This window comes from Sturnira hondurensis, unplaced genomic scaffold (genome assembly GCF_014824575.4).
Source record: "Sturnira hondurensis isolate 20B ecotype Veracruz unplaced genomic scaffold, ASM1482457v3 Scaffold0019006, whole genome shotgun sequence".
Classification (NCBI taxonomy): domain Eukaryota; kingdom Metazoa; phylum Chordata; class Mammalia; order Chiroptera; family Phyllostomidae; genus Sturnira; species Sturnira hondurensis.
This window is the reverse complement of record NW_028091637.1, coordinates 6,874,130-6,887,457: the sequence shown is the minus strand read 5'-3', so window position 1 is coordinate 6,887,457 and position 13,328 is coordinate 6,874,130.

Sequence of the window (13,328 nt, the reverse complement as noted above, 5' to 3'; positions counted from 1 at the left end):
ATAGGGAAAAGAGGCCACCACATTCTAGTTCCTCTATAAACCCCACCTGCAAAGATGACTTAAATCTTTATCTCCAAGCCCTGACATCTCTTCTGAAGCCAGTTCCATGGTTCTGGTGGTCTATTGGAATTTTTCAAAATCCAAATTCACAAACCTCTTTGTTAAAACCAAGCCTAACCCGATTCTCCGTTACTTACATTTTCAGCAACATTCTTCCTAATCCCAGCACTCGGTAGCTCACAGGCAGATTGACTTCTCTTGCTCCAATGTCTTCACATTCATCAAACTGATTCACCCTACTTCATCACACACTTTATTCATTCAGATGAAAACATTTCGCCCTGAGTACCTACTCTGCAACCGGCCCTACTGCTTCTTGTCAGTCACTGGGGATGGAGGTGCAATCCTATACTCACACACACATGCAGATATGCACGAAAAAATACCTGCATACTGCCTTTGCTCTTAAATAGTTTACAGGCTTCTGTGGCAAGAAAAGGCGAATCATCAAAAAGTTCTCCTTGTTTCAAGTACCACATTCCAAGGAAACGCACGGTGCTGAGGCTGCAAAGCAAAGGAGCACTAGCCTAGATTCGGGTGAGTGAAAGGAGATGGAAGTGAACTCTGATCCAAGTTTAAAGGCGCAGTAAGAGTGTTATTCCATCTGAGCTCACACGCGACAGACAGAAATCAATCCCAAACTGAGCAGAATCCCCCTGAGCTCAGGACGGCTTTCCGGTGGTCTGCAGAGAGGCAGCCTCTGAGCATGGAGTGACACCTGAAGCTAACCCTCTGTTCAGATACATTTCTCCCACTCTGTTCAAATGTGTGCAACCTATGGAAGGGAAACGGCTCTGAGTGAGAGTAACCAGCGCCTCTGAGCAGTGTAATGTCTGAAAGTCACTTATCATTTTATTAACCAATGTCACCCCAATCAATGCAATAAAATTTAAAAAATAAGGCAGACACCAAAGGACACACATGTAATTCCATTTATATGCAACACCTCAAACGGGCACATTCATAACAATGGGAAGTACAAGGGCAGTTCCCACAGGTGGAGGAGATGCAGGGGTGGGGAGTTGGTGTACAGTGGGCACGGCGTTTCTGTTAGGAAAGATAAAAAAGCTCTGGGTATGGATGGTGAGGATTGCTCTGTAACATCGTGAATGTACTCAGTGCCAGGGACAGGGTAAATTTTATGTTACATGTATTTTACCACAATAAAAAGTGTTTTAAAAGCAAAAAAAAAAAAAAAAGGAAATCAATGTAGAGTGCTTCTGAAAAATCCTTTACAGGAAGTTGAGAGAGCTTTTAAATGAGGAAAGGGAATTTTGCATGGCCGCGTGGGCTGGTGTTTTGCCAGTTCGCCCTCTGACTTACGCCTCATGTGTTCCTTCTGCCCCCTGTTCTGCTCTGTGTCCCCAGAATCAACATTTCTGGGATCCCCCTCCCCCCACCGTGTACTCCCCTCTGGTTAGTTGAAGTCCCTGGATGTCACTGGTGGAAAACAGGAGGGTGCGAACGCGGGAGGAGATGGGGTGTTTCTTCCCTCTCTCGGCCTCAGCTGGAACCAACAGCAGCTGCACCCCGCTGCCACATGTGCCCAGCGGTCCCACGGGACAGCAGCTCTCCCGTGGGCTCCACCTCCACAGTGTTGTCTCAGATTCTGAGATTAGGTGACAGCCCTCCTCCCTGTGGACTTCTGGCTCGAGGGCCGGGAGCAGTCTCCTGCTCTTGCTAACCTCTGGTGGTCTCGTGATCCTCGGGCGGCCAGCCCGGGGGTGACCAGTTCTATCACAATCTCTTCCACTTGAAGTATTAGAGTGGTGTCTGGTTTCGTGACTGGACCCCAAATGACGCCCCTCACTAACTCATTTTTTAAATTACTTTCAACAGTGGCAAAATACACATAACATAAAATGTATCATCTTCATCACATTTAAATGTATAATTCAGTGGCACTGAGTCCATTTGCACTGTTGTGTCCCCGTCCCCACATCCAGAACGGTTCTTCTTGCAAAACCGAAACTCTGCACCCAGTAAACAACTCCTTGTTTTCCCCCAACCCAGGCCCCTCGAAAGCTGCCATCCGACTTCCTGTCTATGAATGCGACCCTTCCAGCTACCTTATGTAACTGGAATCATACATTATCTGTTGTTGTTCTGTAACTGGTTTATTTCACTAAATGTCTCCACGGTTCATACATGTGATAGCATGTGTCAAATGTCCTTCCTTTTCAAGAATAAATAACGCCCCATTATATGTATATACTGGATTTTGTTTACCCACTCATCTGCTGAGGGGCCCTTAGCTATTGAGAATAATATTGCCAGGAACATGGTACACAAATTTCTCTTCGAGTCCCTGATTTCGCCTCTTTGTGGCGTATACCCAGAAGTGGAATCGCTGGGTCACATAGCAATTCCACTTTACAATTCTGGACGAACCACCAGCTTGTTCTCCATCGTGGGTGTGCCATTTTGCATGCTCACTCAACAGCCCAGGGAATTCCACGTCCTTGTCAGCTCCTGCTATTTTTCTGTCTCTTTGAGGATGGCCATCCTAATGGGTGTGAGGTGATGGCTCGTTGTGGTTTTTAGCTCCTTTTAATACCAGTGCAGCCGACTTTCAGGGGCAGCAACCACTGACCCAACCTTGTCTACTGGCCGGAAACAGGGTTTTGGCCCCAAGCTTCCTGCTCTCCGTTTCTATGACCAGTTTAGAAGCCTTACCAGGGCCCAGCCACAGAGGGCGTCAGAGTAAGATGGCTCTTCTTCCCAGCCCGTCTCAGACGCTCCGTGACCTTGGATACCTCAGCCCAGCTCTTCCTCTGATCTCCGTTTTTTCATCATTCTGTCATGAATAATAATCCCTGCCTTGTGCAGATAGGAGAATTATAATTCCCCTAAATATTGACTTATGTTTCAGATTCTTAGTTTTAAATATTTGATGCCTCATATCTTGCTGGCGTGTTTACATAGTTAAAACTTCATATGCTTTTGTTGACACAGTATCAATAAAAAGAACTGAAGATGTGCACGTTGCTTTCACTGGTGGCAAAGCTTCACAGAGGTGATTAATTAGGAGCACAAGTCCCCCGTGTCTGGCAGTGGGATTTGAAATTGTAAATCCACCTCCAGGAAATGTGTGACTTTGGGAAGTTATCTATGTTATTAAATTTCTCCCAGCCTCTTTTTTACCATCTGTAAAACAGGTATAATAGTAGTTCCTACACCTTTGGGTTGTTGTGGAGATTAAATGATAAAATCACTGTGATCGCTTACTTACCACATTCATAAATATACATGAAGTATTATGAGACTCCACTTTAATTTAAAATGTTAATGGACCCACTCTTTTTCCCCTAAGTCCTCACCAAAGAATACGTTTTATTGGATTTAGAGAGGGAGGAAGGAGAGAGAGAGAGAGACATCAGTGTGAGAGAGAAACGTTGATCAGTTGCCTCCCACTATATGCACGGACCAGGGACTGAACCTGCAGCCTTTTGATGCCTGGGTCGACACTCCAAACAGCCAGAGCAAGGGATCCACTATGAAAGATCTCTCGAGATCTTTTCATCCTATGGAAGGGCTTTTAGTTTGACAGATCAGGACACACTGAAAACGACGACCTCTGCCCCTACCAGCAGCCCCTGCCTGCCCTTCCCAAACTTCAGTGAAAGAAACTTTGCACCACGTTAGGCAACCTGCCTCCGTGGTGAGGACAAGCTCGGGGGGCCTGGCCTTCCTTCGGTGTGCTTGCACGGTAGAACTCCACGGCGCTGGCTGTGTTCAGTCGGGAGCCTAGATTTTGATTTCCAAAACCAAACCAGGGCCAACTATGACCTTCGTACAAGGGCATAATGAGCCAGAGTATAACGGGTCTGACTCATTCACTTCTTCCCTCAGAGAAAATAAAGCATACTATCTTCCTCACTCATTCATCCGCTCATTGCACCCATCTTTCCTGAGGACCTCTGGGAGGCCCTAAAAAAATACAGAAATGCAAGACACAGAGCCAGCCCTCCAAGGAGATGAGGAAACGGCCCATCAGCACGGGTGCCGTGGGAACCCACGGGGAATCCCAGTCTGAGGGATGTGGGAGGGGGCAGTGGGTGGGCAGCATCTGGAAGGACGAGGAGCCATTCCCAAGGAAGACCGGAAGGGAGGGAGTATCCTGTTGAAGGTAGAGAGGATGACAGGTCCAGAGGCGTGGAGGATGCGAGGAACGGGGTATATTGTGGGAGCAAGTGTGCAAAGGAGAGATGCGGCGCGGATGCAGAGCCTGGCCGGACCCTGATCCGGAAGGGGTGCAGGTCGTAGACCATGCGCACTATGGAGGGAGGCTAGCAGTGCTTTGCGCTGGAAATAAGAGGTGGGAGAGTTCTAGGACACTACAGCGAAGAGTCAGACCAGAGGGCCAGGAAACCATCTCGTTCACCATAGCCATCACCAGAGCAAGAAATAAGGTTTTGAAATAAGGGACTGGCCCCAGAAAGGAAGAGAAAGCACTGGATTTTAAATGAGAATGAGGAAGCATGAGCAACAGGCCTGGATGAGTCACTAGATGTACCTGTTGCTTCTAAATTAAGAGTTCCAACGACACTGAGCAAACTATAAATATCCTCTGACCACGTGTGAGAACACCAAGCAAGGTTTCAAAAGACGGCCAAAGTAAGAGAAAAACCTGTGTGCCACGAAGTTGTCGGATTTCAACCAAAGCTGACCTATTTATTTTCCTATCCTCTGTGCATCGGACTATCAGAGGCCAACAAACTCTATGACATTATTGGTGAGGAGAAAAGAGAAGAAACCCATACCTTCAGCCTACTGCAAATGTTTGTTTCTGTGTCTACAGTGTCACTCATTCCGAAGGTTCCCTTGTAACTTTTGTCATGGAACTAAATACGTACTTTCCTGTGTCAAACACCCAACATCCAAGGACTATACTTTGCATGGTCTCTAAGCAAGTCTTCACTTAATCGTGTGTATCCAATGAGCTCTGTTGGTTCTATTGTTAAGGGTATCCAAATAAATACGTTCCCGGAACTCCTTTCACTCCAGTTTCAAAACCCCTTCCAATGGTGAAAACCCTCCTCGCTTCGCACTGCAGCTCACTTCCGGGCACGGCTCCTTCCCTTCTCACTAATTGGAATGCATTGAAGAACAGCTGTTGTACCAAAGGCACAGATTTGCATTTGACTCGATATTATGAATGAGACTGACTTCTCCTCAGAGATCAGTGCAAGGTAAGCTACATGTAATATAATTTGCTGAAAATTACACTTCCCAGGTTCCATAGCTAATCACTCACCGTTTAAGAATAAATGAATTTGGTTTGCAGTGGGAGCGATACCAAAGCCAATTCCAGAACTAAGCTTACCTTCAACATTTCCTTGGCTCCAAGATTGTATATATACTTAGAACAAGACAACCATTCTGGAGCACATAACTGAGAGACACTTACTGTTATAGGGCATTATCATCCTGTTTTGTACCCATGCCTCAGAAAGTCTTAGTAAGCTGGATGACTGGCTCTCATGGCCAAGTAGTGGCTACACTTTGAGAAGACATTGGTAGGCCGGGCCATGGATGTTAGAGGACTAGGATCTGAGGCTGGAACCCACGAAAGCGGGCCAGGAGCAAAAGGAAGGGTCAGTTCAAGAATGCAACCAGAGAGGAGTGTAAGCTATTTGTTTCAGTACAGATGTGTGGGCTACAAGTAACAAAAATCCAACTGAAACTATTTTAACAACAGCAGGATTTACTGGTCCATGGAAATAAAATGTCTAGAAATAATATGCTTTCTGGCACAGACAGAACAGGGCTTTGACTGTGTTCCACTGCTATTCTATTAGAGCTATCTTTCTCTGTTGTATCGTCTCCGTCCACAGGCCGGCAGCACACTTATTAGATTAAATCACGCCGCGTACCCTTCCAGGAACTAATCACCATGGTCAGCATGAAGATCTGATTGACATAAACCAATCCGGTCCCGTCCCTGGATCTGGAGGGCTGGGGGTGCGGGCAGTCCCACCAAACCACACGTCTGCCCCAACAGAAAAGGGGTAGGGGAGATGGGGGGCAGGCAGAATGCCCAGTGCAGTGCCCACTGCGTCAGTGGTGAGTGAGAGCAGGACGGGGAAGGCAGGGAAGAGGAAAGCAAAAGCACCGGAGAGTGAGCCGGTCCCTGCACCAGCGTCCAACTCAATCCATTCGGCACAGGAGAATAGCGGTGCAAAGCCAGCGTCAAATGGTAGGTGGATTACATTCTTGCTGCTATAGTGGGTGCCTAAGAATAACCCAGGCAGGACCGAAGCCAAGACCTGTATTCATGACAGACACTTTCAGATGTTAATTATTAAGAAAAGAACAATGATGGTTATAATGCCACGTAGCTCAGGGCAGTAAATCACTGCTCTAGAATAAGAAAAAAGAGGTATTCATTCTTTCAAGCAACTAATGGGCTATTTAGTAAATGTCTGCTCTTAAGGACAAAGTAGAACTCAGAAACACTAAGCATTTCATTAAATAAAACAGCTTGTTTCCTAAGAACTGCACTATGTACAGTGACAGGATGTTCTAGGACTGACTGATTCCTTTGATAGGAACAAGAAGTTTACAAGCCAGTATTGAACAGGAAAGGGGGAAGGGTCACAGCCTCTAAGAAACCGCGTTTAAAAATGTACCAAGATTTGAGTGTAACGCAATACATTTACTTTACACATTCTTGGTAACTACCAGGCACTGAATAAAATGTTCGTCGAATTACAGGATTTATTGAGCACCTACTAAGTGCTGTGCCAGGACCTGATGGCAGTTCAGCGGGTCCTTTATGTAACTACATAATCCTGGGGATTCATCATTCCTCCCTACATGGGTGTCAATGCTTAGTTCACACAGCAGGGGAGCCGGAGGTGCTGGGCAGGTCCCATGTCTGGGAGGAGCTCCCAGCTTCCTTGCCTCTCAGGTGGGACGCCCTGAGGCATGTTCTTTGCTGTCTCTCCGAGGCCTTGAGTGCAAGTGCGCCCCAGCCGCCCATTGCACCGACCTGTTTGTTAGTGTACACGGCGGCGTTAACTTTCTTTCCTTTCTTTCTCACTTTTCTTTCCATTTTTATAAATCCTCACCTGAGGACTTTTTTTTTCCCATTGCTTTTTACAGAGAGAGAAGAAGGGAGAGACAGAAACATCCACTTACTGTGTCCCTTACATGATGCCCTGACCAGGAATCAAAACCACAAACTTTTGGTTACGGGAGGACCCTCCGAACAACTCAGCCACACCTGCCAGGGCCCTTGTCTGCCATAGGCACCCACTATAGCAGCAAGAATGTAAGCCACCTATCATTTGACACTAGCTTTTCCATCCTCCCGCTAACGCTTCTTGGGATCCCCGCCTAAATAAACCCTTTTACGCTACAACCTGGTCATAGGATTGGCTTCTGGAGGAACACAGCCCAGGGCACTAGCCCTCCTGATAGCCCTTCTCCCTTTCCTCCTGGCTACGGAACCCTGGTCCTTTAGGGAGAGGCAGTAAGCCTAGCCTCAGGAGGTGGGTTGCTGTTGGGACAGGCCAGAGAGGACGATCCCATTGTCAGCTTTCCCAGTTAGTCATGCAGTGCAAGGTGATGGTGTGAACACTTTGGCCAATGAGACGTAAGCACAAAGCTGATGCATACTTTCTGGAGAAAGCTGTTATAGATGCTACTGCCGTCTTCCACCTTGAACGTGATCATGGTGCCCTTTGACGTTTGCGGGGCAGAGATCCACAAGAAGGGTCTTGCTGACCCCGACGTCAGTCACCCACTGAGCCAGCAAGAGCAATGGCCCATCTCTAAGACTTCTTGCTATGGGAAAAGACAGAGTCCTATTTGTTCAAGTCAACTTCCTCCAGTTTTCTGAGGCCAAAAGCCATTTATCGAATATAAATTCTTAGCACTATGTTAAGGGATAAAAGAGAACGAGAAGGAAAAGCCCATGACTGTTTCACTGGGGAGTGAAGCTAAATTATAAGATAATTAGGACTGACTTTAATAACTATGATGTAATGGGTATGACACAATAGTTTGTTCAAACACAGACTGAACAACTAGTTGGCCCAGATTTAAATAATGTAGAGTGTTGGAGGTGTGAGATCGCTAAGTTCCTTCCAGTCTCAAGCTTCTATCACTCTCTTACCGCAGGGAAGGGATTACCACATTGGAAGGAATTTTCCTTCTCTCTGGTAAGAGAGTAGCATTTCCAGAAAGGTTCAGGGAAGAAAAGAAGAAAGAAATGAGCTCTGCAAGGTGGACAGGATACGACAAAGTTAAATAAAGAGCATAACCTTTGGAGTAAGGGGATGGAAATACGTGCTGCAGAAATACTGCTTCCAACGTGGAAGTCTCACAGCTGAAAGCCCTGCATGTGGACCACTCCCCACAAAAAAAAAAAAAAAAGCAGCAAAAAACAATGGAGGGGGAAATGTGGCNAAAAAAAAAAAAAAAAAAAACCAGCAGCAAAAAACAATGGAGGGGGAAATGTGGCAGCAGATGATGAGTTTCAGCGCAGATGTCGACGCAGATGCATTAGCCATTTCAGAAGAGCGTGTCCCACCTGACATACGGCTGCGTCCAGCTGATCTTGCTTTTAAGCCCTCTCAGGAATCTCAAACTCAGCTCAATGAATAAGGACAAAAGTGCTAACTTCTGTTACACCACTCTCTGAAGATGAGACTGGGATGTCATCAGGTGCAGTATTAAATGCCAAGTTAAAAAGAAAGTGGAAGAGACTGATGTGATGAAGTTCAGCAATCCGGGGCCCCTGAGAGAAGCCTGATGTCACTGCTTGGCATTTATAGCATCTGTAATTCATTAGCTATTCCTTAGCAGAACCCTGTGAACTAGACTTCTTTTTTTTAAATCCTCACCCAAGGACACGTTTATTGATTTTTTTTTAGAGAGAGGGGAAGTTGGGGGGGTAAAAAGGAGAGAGAGAAACATTGATGTGAGAGAGAAACACTGACGGGTTGCCTCCTGTGGGCAACCTGATGGCAGATTGAACATGAAGTCCATATATGTGCCTGACCAGGAATCGAACCCACCAGCTTTTCTGGTGTACGTGATGACGCTCCAACCAACGGAGCCGCCCGGCCAGGGCATAAATCATTCCCTTTTTTAAAATGAAGAAACAGGAGGATCCATGGATAAGCTCAACATGACGAAAATATCTTTCCTAGTGGTAGTATACACACACCGCCATGAGTCTGAAAGCTAGAGTTCCGTGGCGAGAAGAAATATATGGTCTCCATTAATTCTAACCAGGATCATTCACTGTGCTTTCCAGTGATGATACAAAACATTGGAACCTAAATTCTACAAAGTGTCATCACAGATGCTACCTCATTCCCACTTTATAGAAAACCAGGATGTGGATGAGTCAAAAAACAAATCCCTGTTTTACAGAGGAGGAAACTGAGGCTCACAGAGGTTAGGCAATCAAGGTCACCCAGCTGTTGCAGGACTAGAGGTCAAACCTTTGCATGAAAACTCCCATTCTCTGTTACTCCACCTGCCATCCAGCTTTCAACTCCATGCAACCACCTGGACGGCCAACTCCGGTTAGTCTTGGAGTGTCCAAGATTCAGAACAATAGAGAGACGTAATTTGTTGGAATACCTATAGATAAAACAATGGACTCACTTACTTATGAACAATTATTTATTACATGCTGCCCATGCACCAGGCAACATGCTATGTGCCAAGGATCCTTAAAGAAGAAAATGTCCTTGCCTTCAAGGACATTCCGATTCCTTTCAAAGGCCCCAAACATGTTTGAATTACTCGCCTCATACCTAAGGGGCAATGCCTTTCCCAGAGACACACCTTCAGCTGGCTCTTTAATGGAACGCAGGTCCGGCTGCCCGCTGCTACGAAAGCCAGTACTCGAGAGGCAGGTGCTGGTGCAAAGGAAAGTGCTTTATTTCCAGATGCCGGCCACCTGGAAGACGGGGGACTCATGACTCAAAGCCCATCTCAACCTCTCAGTGGAGGAAGAAGTTTTTATAAGGAGGGAGAGGGGAACAGAACAAAGAGATCACGGGAGGGGGGTAAAGTTGTCTGTGTGTGCAGAGGAGCACAGTCCATTCCGATGAGGCACATCCCAGTGTGCACCATCCTGGCTCCATGGTCCAAGGTCAGCAAAGCTCCTGGAGCACGGATGCCTAAGGTCAGAGTCTGTAGCTTTTGAAGCTAGTTCCTAGGATTTTTTAAAAAATGATTTTAGTTATTTATTTATTTTGATCTGTATTATATTTTTCCATTGCTATTTAGTCCCCTCAGACCCCCTTCCTGCAGCAATCACCACACTGTTGTCCAGGTCTATGAGTCCTTTTTCCTTAATCCCTCCACCCCCTCACCTCTCCTATGAGTCTGTCCCCCTTTTCCTTGTTAATTCGATTTGTTCATTTTTAGAAAGATGGGAAGGAAGGGAGAGAGGGAGAGAAACATCAATGTGCAAGGAACACACTGACTGGTTGCCTCCTGTATGGCCCCACAACCATGGACCTGGTCCTCAACCCACATAGGTGCCCCGGCCAGGAATTGAACTGGCAACCCTTTGGTTCACAGGCCAGCACTCAATCCACTGAGCCACACCAGCCAGCACCCTAGGATTCTTATACAAACACGCTGTTTGTCTACAAGCTACACATTAGTCAGAGTCAGCATTTACAGAAACAATGTCAAAAGAGTGGCGGGTGGCTTACAGTTCCCGGTTACAGCTCTGGTGTGAGAGGAGCCAAGCCTGCTAAGGCTCGCGGACTAAATCATCAAAGTCAAGGTGGTCAACAGAAGTGAGGGAAAGAGAATGGCGAGGGAGGTCTAGGGACCAAAGGCAAAGAGTACGTGTCAGAAGCTCTTAAGGCACCTTTGGGTCTACTTCTCACTACTCCCATCTCCCTGATGGGCCATTTCTCTGTGGTTTAAATTTACTTGGAATTTTTTTTATCAACCTAAAAATGTAACTGAAACACAGAGAGTCACATGTTTATATTTAGTACTGATGTTTATTCCATAGTATTCATGAGCATGAAAACACGTTCCCTATTATAAACAATTAAAACAATAGGAAAAGGTTACATAAGTTATAGTGTAGCCATCAAACTATATTGTTTTTTAAGATTATTTAATGATATAAGGAAATGACTATCACATCATATTAAATGGAAAAGCATATGTCAGTGAGTATATCAATGATAACACTTCTTTAAATATTTTATTGATTTATTTTTAGAGAAAGGGAGGGAGAAAGAGAGGAAGAAAGACATCACTGAGTGGTTGCCTCTCACATGCCCCCTATCGGGGACCTGCTCTGCAAACCAGGCGTGCGCCCTGACTGGGAATGGAACCAGAGACCCTTTGGTTCACAGGCTGGAGTTCAATCCACTGAGCCACACCAGTCAGAGCCCAGTGATAAAATTTTTATAAACGTTCACACACAGAAAAATGACAGGAAGAAGATATACCAAAACCCAAGTAGAGGGTTATGGATGATTTGTATTTTCTTCTTCCTAAGTTATTTTTCTCTGAGTGATTAAATAGTATTGATTTTAAATTGTTTAGTGGGCTTCATATATTCATTTCTATAGACTTTTGTGTTGTTTTGCTGATGTGTGTGTATAGTCTGTCTTACGAGATATCTACAATTAAAATTCCCGGTTCAAATCCCTCTTTTTAAAAAATATTATGTTACTTCGCTTATTAAGAACTTAAGAGAAAAATTGTAAATCCCTATTCATCAACATCTGTAATGAGATGAGGGAACCCTGTCTGGAGGTCACGGTCTCAATAGTGTAGTGACAGGGGCCAGGACAGCTCCTGGAGTGGCCGGCCACGGTCTGAGAGCCTCAGCCCCAGGCCGGGAGAACCACTGCCTTCTAGTCCCCTCTCCTCTGCCCTTCCCACTCACCCTCCAATGCAACATTGAGTGAAACAGGCCAGTCCCAAGGTCCTGAAGCATCACACAACTAAGGGCCCCCATATTCTACTGGGGTCATGTTTAAGGGCGGCTTGACACTGCACTTTTATAGAAAAAAGGATAGTGAAGTACTTCTGGCCAGTCTCTCTCCTTCACTCTTGCTCTATCCTGGTGTCCTAAAATTCCACTTCCTTTCACCAAAAAGAACTCCTTGTGACTTTCTAAGTGTGATGTGCATTATGCCGGTGGCCACGATGCAGCAGGCAGACCCGTGGAAAGGCAGCCTAGTTATACGACCTGGGAAGTGGCCGACGGGGTGCTCCCACGTGGGTTCATTGGCATCTTTGACGTGTGGAGGGTGCCCAGGAATGCAGAAAAGAAGAGCAGAAGACACAGGTGATCGAGCAGAGAAATTTACCAACCTCGGTCGAAGCCCCGGCCTCCCTTCTGGGCCCACTGATGCACACGTGCCGGGTAAGTGTGCGGAAGCTGTGTGAAAGTGGTTTGGGCTTTGAACTGTTTCCTATAGTAGTCTGATGCCTATACACATTTCATTGACCTGGAAATACAATTGCTTATAGGTATTAGTCCTCCAGCAAGAAGGTCCTCATCCAGTTTGAGTCTCTGCACAATGCCAGCTCAGTCTCTCACTCGGGCATCTTGGAATAATACACATTCCGTGCAATTGGCTAAATCATTTTCATCTTCTCACCAATCACGGAAACCTAATCAATCTTCTGGCCTTCTACGTTAATCCCCGAAATGACACAGATAATCTGATTGGCTGCAGGGCAGCCCAGTCACAATTTACATCAGACCATCTGGTGACTCTGTGTCCTCCAAGGGTAGCCCAGAAGGACCATCTGCTTCGATGCTCCCTATGTCCTGCTGAAGAGGTAAAGGTGGAGGCAGACCACACACAAGCAAGTCATTCTCCTCCTGCCTTCTTCACCTGAACCAAAGAAATCCTGAAATTCACCATAATTTAGCCACTTCATTCCACAGAGCCTGCTTTGCATTCTCAGTGAACACAACATAATATTCAGAATGCAAATTAAACTTTATGGGTGCCATAACCTCGGCCATTTATTGTAGAGTCGGTAATTGCCTGATGCTTCTAATAAAGCCAAGACTACTGGGGCAATTTTTTTTTAACTTTTGCAGATAGAGCTGCCATGTTGATTAAGCAATCCTGGTGTTTCTTTGCACTATTTCTTCAGCTAATGTATTAGTTAAGGTCCTTCTGCATTCAAGCAACCAGAGTAGTCTCAGCTAGAGATGGACAGCAAAACTGGAGATAAAATATATTAGTATGTTCAAATTTAAGTAGTACTTAAGAAATGAGTAGAGTTCACATTGTGAGGAAAAA